The sequence below is a fragment of the Rutidosis leptorrhynchoides genome, chromosome 10 (assembly GCF_046630445.1).
Source record: "Rutidosis leptorrhynchoides isolate AG116_Rl617_1_P2 chromosome 10, CSIRO_AGI_Rlap_v1, whole genome shotgun sequence".
NCBI lineage: Eukaryota > Viridiplantae > Streptophyta > Magnoliopsida > Asterales > Asteraceae > Rutidosis > Rutidosis leptorrhynchoides.
Genome location: NC_092342.1, coordinates 73,672,944 through 73,686,843, shown reverse-complemented (window position 1 = coordinate 73,686,843; position 13,900 = coordinate 73,672,944). Strand labels below are relative to the sequence as shown.

The following is a 13,900-nucleotide window of genomic DNA, read 5'->3' as shown; positions in this document are numbered from 1 at the left end:
AGCATGTATTTCTCAGGTGCTTGAGGTTGCTTCCGCTGTGTACTAGTCGTGCTGTAGAACCCGCTGCTTAGAGTTGTCCACGCATGAACTACTTTACTTTGCATTCAAACATTCGTACTTTTGAACTATGACTTGTAACGACCATTGTGGTCACGTACACTTATTATTTGCTTCTACTTAGTGAAGCATGCTTTTGAAATGTAAAACATTTTGTGATAACCCGTCCTTATCCATCCGGACGAAGTCTCCAACATTTGGTTCCATTGCGATGATCGACTCCAAGTAATGTCCTTAACATGAGCAAGTGCACAGCGGAAGACTTAATTTGTACCTGAGAATAACATGCTTTAAAATGTCAACATAAAGTTGGTGAGATATATAGGTTTGATGCTAGCAGCGTAATAACTATGGACTACAAGATTTTATATATAAACATTTTAATAAAAATATTCTAAGTGGTTGAGCACTTGGTAACCATACTTAACATTTATTCACGTCGCATATTCCCTTTATTATGAAATCTCACTACACCGTACCAAGTGTAGTCATCAAAACGAAGTACTGTGCAACCGTTGAATACTGGTCGTCCAGTCCGGTTGGGGTTGTCAGGCCCGATAGATCTATCAACATGATTCGCGTTTACAATACCGCTGTAAATAACAGTTACCAAGCTACAGGGAAGTATGCCAGTGGTACAACTCAACGTAGAATATATTTTTCAGTTACTTGTGTCCATAACGTAAAACATAAAATACATGTATTCTCATCCCGAAATATTTAGAGTTTAAAAGTGGGACTATATACTCACCATACTGTATTTTGTAGTAAAAATACATATAACATCATTGAACAAGTGTAAGGTTGGCCTCGGATTCACGAACCTATATTATTCATATATATATTAAAACACATAACACATTTAATCAACTAAGTTTATATATATTTTATAAAGTATTAAGATTAATATTTTTATATATAATTATATGGAATATTATGGTATTTGTAATAAATATATTCTTTTATAGATATTCTTTATTTGTTATAATGATATTGTCAATATGAAAAGTAATAATGATAATGATGATAAATTTAAGAGTTATATTATTTTTAATAATAATAATAGTGTTAATAAGAATAATAATAATGTTAAAAATAATGTTAATTTTAATAATAATAATAAAATGATAATTTTAATAAAAATATAATTTTAATAATAATGTTAATAAGACTAAAATAATGGTTTTAATCATAATGGTACTACTAATTTTAATCTTAGTGATAATAATACTAATAATAATAACAATAATAATAATAATAATAATACCTTAGCAACATTAAAAAGAGATAAACTGTCTAGGACGGGACTCGAACCCACGACCTCACGTTCAACACACAACCCCCTTAACCATTACTCCATCCATTTTATTTATGTTATATCTACTCGGTTAATTACTTTTAACCCCTTTATAACTGTTTATCTTCTATCATTACCATTATCGTCATATTTTAACATGTATCATCATCATTCTATCATATCCGCTGCAAAATTTCATATTGTGTATCACCATTTTATTTCTCGGTCCAATAATAACCCGCAGCCCAAACTTTAATGAATTTTTGCCAAAACTACTGTCCATTTGATGGCCCAACAATCATAATTACACGGCCCAAGTATAATTCTAACTATAGCCCGATCCAAGATTTGTTTTTAAACTAACTGAGATCAAGCAAAGGGTTCGTTGGATTTGGAATCCAAGAAACGTCCTTATCCTAAACCCTACGTCCCCACTCACTTATTGATTTTTAACATTTCTCCTCACTTTTCTGTATTATCTCAATCATGTATCTTCCATTTGTTGTTGGCCAATTTCGTGGGCATACAAGATTATAGAAACAATTAATAATATACTCATTAAACAAGCATCACCCTCATTATTATCTCATCATGCTTTACCCTCGTCGCTATTTGCAGAAACAAGAGCAAGACTGCAGTACTGTAGCGACAGAAATAGGAAAGGAATTGTGCAGTAGTTGACAATGGTTTAGTTTTGGGTTTAAGTTGAAACAGAAAGAAAGGCCTTAGTTCGATCAGTTGCAGGGAAAATAAAGTGATGTTTGGTGTGGCTATGTTCGAGTATGAAAAGAAACAGGAACAAAAGTACAGTAACATTCAAGTAGCGGTTATGATAGGTTATCAAAGTGGGTGTTATGGTGGTGATTGAGGGTTCTCGGACATAAAATATATTATGGAACGAGGATGGTGATGGTGGTTCTCAAACAACAACAAGGTGTAACACGAGTTGTAAATGGAAAAGAGAGTGAAAGAGATGATTGTTGCTGTTGTGGGGTTTGGACAGAAAGTAGGAATAGCAGTAATGATAGTTGCCTTGTGATGATGATTCGTTGGTGTATTGGGTTGGTCTCGACAGGAAAAGAAAAAAAATACAAAACGGTTTCGAAGGTTGTGTTGTTAATGGGTTATCAAGATTGAGAATGAAAATGAAATATTTGGTTGTTAACCCAATCGTATGAGGGTGGTTGTAGGTGGCCAAAGGTGGCTGTGGTGATTAAGGTGATGGTTGCCGGTGGTCTAACAGTTCATGATGGGTGGCGGTCACGATGGTGGTGATTGAGTTGTTGATAGTGGTTGTAGGATAGTTACATGGTGATGGTAGGGTTTGAATGTTTGATGATGATGGTTCGGATGATGGTTGAACCAGGAAGATAGTAGATCAACCGAGGATATATAGATCATGGTTGGTGATTTATATGGTGGCCGGTTTGTGGTGTACTTGAAATGAATAAATAAGAAACGAAGACAGAGAAAGATAGAGAGATTTATAAAAGAGAGGGAGAGGTGAGAGAGAAAACGTGTGAGGGAGAAGGGTGAAGGGTGATATTTTGATCATGGTTGTGGATATATATATATAGATCTCCAATCCATGTATGTATATGTTTATATATTTTAGAGAGATGGATGTATTGATCAATATGCAAAACAAATCGGTTTATTAAATCACTTTACAGCTAATGATGCTAAATTAAGTCACAAGTGGCATAGGAAAAAGAACAAAAGGACGAATTCAGAAAGGTATATGTAATAATTCTATTAGTTGTTGTAAACTTTACATAACTTATCTATATGTATCTTAATACGACCTGTTTTAATAAATATATCCTTGTATTAATAATAATATTAATAATAAGTTTATTAATAATAATTATAAAATTAATAATAATGATATAATATCTTATACATATCATATCATATTATATATATATATATATATATATAACTAATTATATCAATCGTTCGTGAATCGTCAGGCATGGTCAAGAGGGTATCTAATTATCTGAATATGGATTTCAAACTTTCTAGACTCAGTATCACAGATTTTGCTTATCGTGTCGGAAATATATAAATATTAAGGTTTAAATTTGGTCAGAAATTTTCGGGTCATTACACATTTGATGTCGGTTATGACATCACCTTTTTATCGCGAATGCAATTTCTTTAATTATAGCATATAGTACTTAACCTTGTAATGATCCTGTTGTTGATGATTCGTACACGATGGTTTTGTACGGGGCATCACAATGTCTGTGTGTGTGGATATAACCGAATTCGATCTGAAGAAGAGTCTGGCTCCCCTTGATCTGGTTTGGTTGGCGAGTGTGAGCTATTCAGAATGTCTTCATGTTGCTCTTCCTTGTTATCATTGGTGTATTGTTCTTCTGAGGATGCGTCTGATGAACGGGTTTCTTCAGTATTCTGATTCTCCACTTTGATGCAGGATCAATTTCTATATCCTTAACCTCAGCCTTGTCGGTCTTCTTCTTGAAGCGAATGATTAAACTGTGATCTTCCGTTTCAAGCCTCATTATTTCTTCATGACGCTCAGTGCTTGGAGCGGGTATTTTCGCAGTTTCTTTTACGTATTCCATTTCCTCTTCCTCCTCAGATTCCTCCTCTTCCTCTATTTCTTCGCTGAGATCCTCTTCTTCCATTTCTTGGTCGTCTACAGACTGTGATTCGATACCCATCTCGATATCATTGGCTGGTGGTGAAGACTCGTCATCGGAAGTGATCCATCTGGTGGAAATAGCAAACATCTCTGCCTGTCCAGAAAGATCGGTTGGTCGGTCAATTTTGAAGGTAACGTGTAGTGACCCGGAAATTTTTGACTAATTTTAAACCGAACTCTCGATACGATTTAATATATTTTGACACGATAAGCTAAGTCTGTTATCCCGAGTCTCAAAATTTGTGAACTGTTTTTATACATTCATTTGACCATTGACTAGTTCCAACGATTCACGAACAACTAATTGTAAATTGTTATGGATATATATATATATATATATATATATATATATATATATATATATAGATATATAGATATTTTTTTTATTAACTTGAAAGGTTAATAACTATAGTATGAAATGGTTGTTATAAATATGTATGTAAAATAATATAGTAAGTAATGAAATTATTATTTTAGACATATACATATATATATATATATACATATATATATATACATATATATATATACATATATATATATATATATATATATATATATATATATATAAATATTGTGAAATAAGAATTTGTAAATAATATATATAGAAGATTATATTACTTCATTTAGTAATATTATTGTGTTATATTAAAAATTATTATCATTAAGTATTGGCATTATTATTATTGTCTTATTTTTATCATTATCATAATTAATAAAATTATTATTAAAATTATTATAAGTATTATTATTTTTATACAACTTATTCTTTTTATCATTAATGATATCATTATTAATATTATCATTAGCATTATTATAAATTATTATTAGCCTTATTATTATTATTATTATTTATTATTATTATTAAAAGAATAATTATTATTAACATATTTGTTAATTATTAATATCAGTATTAATATTATTATTATTACTATATTTACTAATTACAAGTAAATATTACACAAACTGTTAGATAAAGAAAAATGGTACGAATCAGTTTAACATATCCATCAAACTGTATTCCAAATTGTTTCTATCTGCAAGTTAAATCCAATTAGTCTCAATAACAAACAAAACCTAGTACAAATTAAAATCAACTTTCTATTATTTTCTTCTGTCTCAAAGAATATTCTGTCAACTTCAATTAACAGAAGGATTCAATATCAGCTACAATTATACATAATAAAAATCTGTTTCATATCTACATCAAACTGTATAAAATCCTTTCATGACTGCAAATTGATATCAATTCACAAGATAACAAGAGTCAGGTATAAAATTTTGGAATAATAATATCAAATGTAGTGCAAATATGTTAGCCATCGCTTTCCTTTCTTTTATTCTCTGTATTCTTATTCTTGATCGATTCTTCCTGTCGATCCCATATCACCACTACAGACATCCTTCTTACAACATCCATTATATACTCACACTTTATATATTCCTTCTGCAATTCGATGAGAAAAATCAAACAGACAGATACAAAATTTGTTAGCCATCAGTATCAATAAAGCGTACGAATTTGTTTCAAGTCACTATCTAAATATAATTTCTTACCTTCCTTCTATTAATCGAAGTCCTTTATCGACCACCATTATTAAGTAACAAAGAAGTATACTGCTTTAACTATGCAATTAAGACTCACATTTATTGCTAATTGATATTTTCATTCCCATCTAACGAATTATATAGATACATATATCCTAACGTTTGCAAAGAAGAATCAGATACATAAATATAACACTTACAAAATATCATCCACCTCTATCACCATGTACAAACCGAACCTTGTTTCTATATTTCTGTTCTACAACTCGACAACCATTAACCATCAATCTCCTGCAACAAGGATTGATACATCGCTGCTATATAATTCTATTTCGATCAAAACACAATCACCACCTTTGTCTCTCTCTCTCTCTAAATTCGATCATGAACCATCCCATGAATCACCACCATATGTCGCCACCATAAACAACCATACTCCTTTCTCTTTCTGTTGTGATTACAATCAAACCCAAAAACATCACAAAAACCCTAAACCGCCACCATGCTACTATCTGTTCATTAAACTATTCAACACCAACAAATTATCAAACTTATATTGTCACTTGCTTCGTGGTTACTTATTTATTCTCGGTTATTATTCCTCACCATAAACCGTCACCAATCTCCACCACAAACCACACAAACCGACACTCTCTCTCTCTATACACACTCTCTAAAAATATTTTTTTAAAAACACCATGAACACCAAACAAGTCTACTGCACACTTATTTTTTTTAGTTCGTTAAGAATGAGATGAAAATGGAATCAATGAAGGTTGCATTTATAATTGTCTTTCTATTTCTTTCTCACTCGAACCCCACACCAACGAAAGATCCAACTACCAATATCATAAGTCCAATTGTATCATGTAACCCCACTTGATAACTAAATAAAAAGAAACCGAGATATGGATTAGAAATTATGATGGGGACGTTCGTAATTGGAATATATGTTGTGCAGAATATTGCAAAAGATAAAAGTTAAGCATGTTGGATAAAATATACAAGTATTGGCCGACCACTTCTTTAGTGGTGGGGATGTAAACTGGTACACGAGGTATAAAAAAAAAGAAGGGGTATTATATATTTTGATTGAGTGAATGCACAACAGGGGGTCACGAATTGAATATTGGGCGATATTAAAATAGCTGTTGGGCCACGTTTAGGTTGGTAGGTTGGACTGAAATACGACTTATTTTTGGGCTGAATCTATAACTAAAATCTTAGGTAAACGATTACTTGATTCTGTTAATATTCGATAGTAAATGAAGATGAGTAAGTATTGATGATGCTTACAGTGAATATGATACAAGTAACAATATGATATTGATATGTTAATGACTATAATCACGAACAAAGACGATGTATAGGATAAGTTAGATGATGATGTTAGTATTGATAGAAGATGATATAAATGAATAATGTTGGTAACTAGGATGATTGATGATGAAAGGATGATGATGCTCGTGTGTCAATTATGATGATAACCGAAATAGATATTAACGGTTAGATAATGATGATTGGGATTAGGTTTTGATAACAAGGTTAACGGGTAATTTGAAACTAATACGAATCGTTTGGGTTTAGTGAATTAGGATGAAGATGATAAACAGTGCTTGATAAATGATTAAACACGTGAATTGCTACAAGGAAATAGTTAACGGTTCAGTGGTTGTAAGAGTGTTAGTTAAACAAGGGGTTGTGTGTTCGACTCCTACCTGCTGCAGTTATTTTTTTTAAAAATTTAATTGTTGGGCTGTAATTGTAAATTGGGCCTTTTATGATTGGGCTTACGGTTTAAAGACAGAAACAGTTTATATATATCTGGGTCGTAACATTATCAAAAAACTAGAAGTGGATTGATGGTTATGAGTGTTTTGATTTAACGAGAGGGCGTGGGTTCGAGCCCGGGCATGGGCACTTATTTTTAGGAAAGCTTTAAAGGTAGTATTCAATAATATTATTATTATTAGTATTATTATTATTATTATAAAACATAAGTATTATAATTATTAAAAATTATTATCATTATTATCATTATCATTACTTTTATTACTAGTATTATCATTATTATTATCTTTACAACAAATAAATATTATGCATATAAAATTATACTTATAAAAATATTACATATAATAAACATATTTTTATATAAACATTCATATATAATAAGTGATGTATTTTTAATATAATATTAATCATATATAAATATTAAATAAATATTAGTCATTTTTAAAGATACATACAAATTAAATATATAATATATAATTTAAGATATAATAAATTTATTCGATTACAAATATATGTGTTAATATATATAAATGATATAGGTACGTGAATCCGAGGCCAACCCTGCATCATTCAATATAGTCATGTGTATTTTTACTACAAAATACATTATGTGAGTTCATTTGATTCCCTTTTACTCTTTACATTTTGGGACTGAGAATACATGCGCTACTTTTACAACTGCTTTATTAAATGCTTTTAAACTATATTTTGAACTGCGAATGCATGAAATGCTTTTATAAATGTTTGACGAGATAGACACAAGTAAAACATTCCTCGAATGAATTATGTTGACGTGATAATTGCCACCATTGAATTATGTGGACGTGATAATTGCCACCATTGAAATTATGTGGACGTGATAATTGCCACAATTGATATGAATATTTTTCCCCTATGCTTGGTAACCTAAGAATTAGAATTCGGGTATGGCCATAATTCACGCGAATCCTAAAGGTAGCTACCGGGTTTGACACCCCCACCCAGAATGTTCACTAGACGGAAGAGCTAGTGGGTGTGGTGTTTAGTACTTCGAGGTTTATATGATTATTATACAGACGAGATGTTCTGTTTTGGGGATATTATTATGCGCATTATATGTTAAGGTCGGTTACCAAGCCAAGTATTGAAAGCTATGAAAGCTATGAATGAAAAGTGAAAGTTATGAATCGAGAGAATGATTTTTATACACAAGTTATGTGTATGTTATTTTTGTGCACGAGATATGTGTACGGTTACTAAGATTTATGAAAGATGATTTCGTACACGAGAAATGTGTACTGTATTTAAAAGATATCGCATGTACATTACAGGTGGGTATAGGATTCGGGCCCATTTGTACCATGCAGGATTTAAATCTTGTGGTCTATCAAAATGATGAATTTTTACTGTTTACAATAAACTTATGAACTCACCAACCTTTTGGTTGACACTTTAAAGCATGTTTATTCTCAGGTATGAAAGAAATCTTTCGTTGTGCATTTGCTCATTTTAAAGATATTACATGGAGTCGTTCATGGCATATAGAGGTCCGTTCATCGCGATGGTACCATATGTTATTGTGTTCGTTCGGAAGATTTTGGACGGGGTATGACATAACGCTCTCCCCATGCGATCGTAAGATCAAGGTTTGATTGTACACATCAATGACAGTCCTAGCCGTATTCATGAAAGGTCTTCCTAACACTACTGATGTGTCTAGGTCTTCCTTAATATCCATTACTACGAAATCCATAGGATACAAGAATTTGTCGACTTTCACCAATACGTTCTCAACTATACCCTTAGGATATCGAATTGTGTGATCAGCAAGTTGGATTGTCATTTTGGTTGGTGACAAGTCTCCTAATTCTAATCTCTTGTAGAGAGAGTAGGGGATTAGGTTGATACTTGCTCCTAAGTCTGCTAGTGCATGAATGGTTCCAGATTGGTAGATTGAACACGGGAAAACGAATCGGCCCGTATCTCCTAGCTTTGGTGGTAGAGAGTTTCTGAGTAATGCAGAGCATTCTTCACTCAGTGGAATTTTGTTAGAGTCTGGTATCCTCTCCTTTGTAGAAAGAAGCCTTCGGATGTATCTCTTCTGGTTGGGAACTTTGGACATAGTGTCCAGGAATCTTCCATCAAATTTGAAGGAATCAAGCTTGGATGGTTCTTCTTGTAGCCTTCTAGGATAAGGTACGTGAACTGGAGTTTTAGGGGTCAGCTTCTGAGTATATGTCGATTTGTTCTTGAGCCTAGCTGACCTTCTCTGCGGTTCTTCCTCTGAGATCACGGAATCCATTTGCTTTGCTTCTTCTATGTGGGGATTTTAGATAGTATTACTTGGCAATCTTCGCTGCGGTCGGGTTTCAAGGCGTTGTGATAACTGTCCGAGCTGCATTTCCAAACTTTTGAGCAGAGCCAATTAATTTCTCATTAGTATCTCTGTCTGATCTTGTCTGGCTGCAGTTCTCTGATTTAGCTGTTGTTGTCCTTGAATGAACTGAGTCAATTGATCATCAGCTCCGAGAGTGGGATTAGTTGCTTTTGTAATCTGGGTGGTAGGGGAATTTTCCTCAACTGGGGGGACCAGTGAGTGGAAGTGGTTGATCGTAGGTCAATTGAGATTGTTGGGCTAGATAAGGTGGATAGCGATAGCAGAAAAGTTGATTGCTTTGCTGAAATTGATTAACCCTAGGTGGTTGATTGAATCCGGGATTTGGTGGACGAGCTGGGTATTGAACGTAACAGACTGAACCGTCAGGGTTTTCATACTAAACTTTATATTCTTCAGTGGGTTGCGGGTTGGTACAATTAACACAAGCCCGAGATTGGTTAACCTGCTGCGGCTGCGTCTTCAATTCTTCGAGTTATTTAGCAAGAGATTCCATCTTATCCGTGAGGGATTTGATGGCCTCCGTTTGATTGTTAAGTGCAGAGAGTGGGGCAGATGATGAAGTTGTTTCACCACTGTTCCAGTCATGATGATGCATTGTCATGTTCTCGAGCAATTCCCATGCTTCGTCTGCGGTTTGGTTCATCAGATTCCCTTGAGCTGCTGCATCGATCGTCGTCCTATGATTTACCGTAAGACCATTGTAGAAGGTACAGATTTGGGCTGACCGTTCTAGATGGTGATTAGGGCATTTCTTCAGCAGGGTTTTGAATCACTCTCATGCAGTGTAAAGAGATTCATCATAACTTTGTTTGAAGTTAATGATGTCATTCTTCAGTTTGGTTTTTTTAGAAGGAGGGAAATATTTGGTTAGGAATTTAGTAGCCATCTCCGTCCATGAGGTGATGGAATCTTTTTCCAGTCCTTCAAACCAAGTTTGAGCATGATGAGTGAGAGAATAGGGGAACAAGTATAACCGGACTATATCTTGTCCTATCCCTGGCTGTTTGTAGGAGTTCGAAAGAGATATGAATTTATCAAGGTGAGAATTAGGATCGTCATTCGGTAATATTGGCAGCTATTTTGGATGAGCTGGATGATGTGATGTTTTAACTCGAACGAGTGTCCTTGAATCTCTGGAAATCTGATTGGTCCTCCTCGACCTTCAATCGAGGGTTTGGTGTTTTCTGCTAAAGTAACGCATAACGCCATTTGATTTCTGATTCGTGCTTCTTGTGTGCTTTAGAGATTATTGCGTCTGGCTCAGGTACGAATAGCAACGGCCCTGGTCTAGATCGGGTTTGGGTCATACACTAGGTATGCCTTTTTGTTTTTAATTTTTCGCAAATAAACTAAGATAATCTAAAGTAAGCTAAACTAGTCTAAGGTAATCTAATTCTAAGGTAATCTAATTTTATCTAGTTTGATCTAAGGTAGTCTAAAGTAATCTAAGGTAATCTAATTTAATGTGATCTAAATTAATCTAAGGTAGTCTAAAGTAATCTAAGGTAATCTAATTTAATTAACTAACTATCTTACGGTTGAATATGTTTTTGGTTCTGGCTACTGATTCCCTGGTATTTCGGTAACAGAGCTCCGCACGAACTATTCAACAAACCAAGTGGCCAGACCGACTACGGAGAGGCAGGATCCTTTTGGTCCCAATATAATTGGCGACTGTTCGAAAAATCCAACAACCAAGTCCATGTATAATTGTCCTTCTTAGACACCACTAAATGCTTGTGAATAAGTTTGATAGAGAGCAGTATTGCCTGATACCAGTTCTCCGACAGCGGTGCCAAAAACTTAGTACTCTCCCTTGATATGGCCGAAACGGACGGTTTTTATTTGCGCGATGTCGTCGGGCCGCGGCTCGCCAGGATCAGCCACTCGTGGGAGAGGGTAATGTTTTAAATTTATATTTAGCGGGGCCTAAATCTTACTACTCCTTATAAGTAAGGAAAGTATGACCTAGAGTTGTATTTTTGAGATATCAGTAGAATCGAACCTATATTTAAGCCTAAGATAGTTAGGGAGTAGTGGTTATTTAATTTGGGATTTTCTAATTTATAAGATAGATAAAGTAAATGCGATAAAATTCGTAATTCAGATAAGGTTAAAGTGAGTGCATACTATGACTTCATCAGTTATTCTGCCGAGATTATGGAATGCTGGCTCATGAATAGGCAGAGGCCTTGTATTCATTACACTGGTCCTAAACGCCCCTGTCATAAGACATGTCACTGGGTACTGCGTTAGGCTTGAAGATTCTGAATAGACAGCAACGTCCCTTACCCCCGATGCCCATGCAGTCTAACTACAGGCATACACATTCAGACGGCTCATCCAATTGAGCGACTCGGTTGGGTGACGTATTAACATTCCAAAATGGTCTAAACTTTCTTAAGCATAATAGAATACATGGTTTACCATATCCGAGAGACATGATGTGTTTCAATGCTTTCGTTAATGATTGGTTTTGAAAGATATTTAGGCCCTTAAAAAGAGTTCAACCATAAAGAACATCATGATCAAGTCAAGCCGACTTCCATGAACACGTTCGATTATCCTAACGGTCCAATCCTTTATGTGTCTAAACAAACAGTTCCTTAATTAACTAAGAATCCCTCAAGCGGGGTGCAATGCTTGAGACCGCATTATGGTGCAGTGTACTGGTCAACACTAACCGGGTTCCATGGCCTTACTTAGCAGAGGTACAGCTTACAATAACTGTTGTGCTTCAGCGTACAAGTACGAAGTTTATATGCTTAGTGACTACACTAGCATGGTTTAGGACCGACAATGTACTAAGGGTCTAGTTAGATGTTTCACTATGAAAGAGTCCTCAGTTGGAATCTAAAGCTTGATAGACTTACTACAACCGGTGTGCCTCATTCGATCTTATGTTGTATCCGATAGACTTCTCTTACCAAGGGGTGACACAGATAGTATACTCTGAATCGGGGTTCGCGACTTCCCAATAACAGAGCATATAACTACGTTCTATTAGTTGGAAAAGCAATTGAGTTTAAAGCATAATCGGAAAGCTTTTCGACAGCATACACAAACCATAATATTATTTCGGCATTATAACTGCTTACATCATAGCATACACTAAAGATAACTACTCGCTAATCATGGCAACAATATCATAAAACATTATATAAGATAAAGGATAGAAGTACCGGTAGATTAAACGAGTTCTGAATACAAAAGTGACAACTACAAGACTCCAGACCGCTCCTAATACAATCTTCAGCGGTCTTCTCCGGGTATTAGGTTTCCCGCACGGAGTCGAAGGCCTTGAGAGTATGACTAATATTATACAAGAGAGAGAAAGAAGTGAATTGAAGTGTGTGTTGGAATGAATGACAAAGACCCTTTAAATAAGCAAAGTTTTTACCTACAGACGGCTGGCAAGCCGTATGGTAACCCGTTTGGTGAGCCGTATTTTGCAAGCCGTTTGCTTGGCAACTCGTTTCTTGGGGCCGTTTGCTGGACTATTTGGCAGGCTGTACCCCATACTGATAGGCCGTTTTTGGTGCTGGTCAGCCTTGATTCACTGGATCGTAACTTGATTTCTTGTCTTTCACCGTTTTTGCTCTAGAATCTTCATTTTAGCTCCGACTCTTGATTATTTTTGCACCGCCTTCATAATTACTTGTTCTTCAATTCTAACCGAGGAAGTGGGTATTTTGCTGACAAAGTTCGAATCTTTCTTGTTTTTGGGCCTTAATACTGGGGTGAAAACGTGACTTTTTAGCTGATATCAAACACCATTTTCACTCTCATTTCCAGAATAGCTCGCAACGATTACCTAATATATACTATTCTAAACCTTATTCATTCCCTTGTTCAAACCGCCAATCATCCCGGAGTAATAGAAGAAGTCAACGAACTTCGCGATCGAGTAGTGACTTTGGAGAATATGGTACACAACTTACAAACACCGGCAGCATCACCGGCACCAACAGTACCACCAACATCAGCACCAGTGCCATCAACAACCACATCCGCACCGCAAACCTCAACTTCACAATCTGTCCCACGAGCATCAACGTCGTACGCATCATAGATACCAAGGAGTACTAATAAAAATCAACGATGAAGTATTGATTCATAACTTCATTGGAGAACTATTAGGCGGCGATTATGTAATCTC

General features: G+C 34.8%; 1 non-coding gene across 1 annotated transcript; it reads left to right on the top strand.

Moving 5' to 3' along the window:
• The first annotated feature begins 10,472 nt into the window (after window positions 1-10,472).
• LOC139873746 (small nucleolar RNA R71) lies at window positions 10,473-10,579 on the top strand. Its single transcript, XR_011767470.1, has one exon. It is a non-coding gene; the product is annotated as a small nucleolar RNA R71 (small nucleolar RNA).
• The last annotated feature ends 3,321 nt before the right edge of the window (window positions 10,580-13,900 follow it).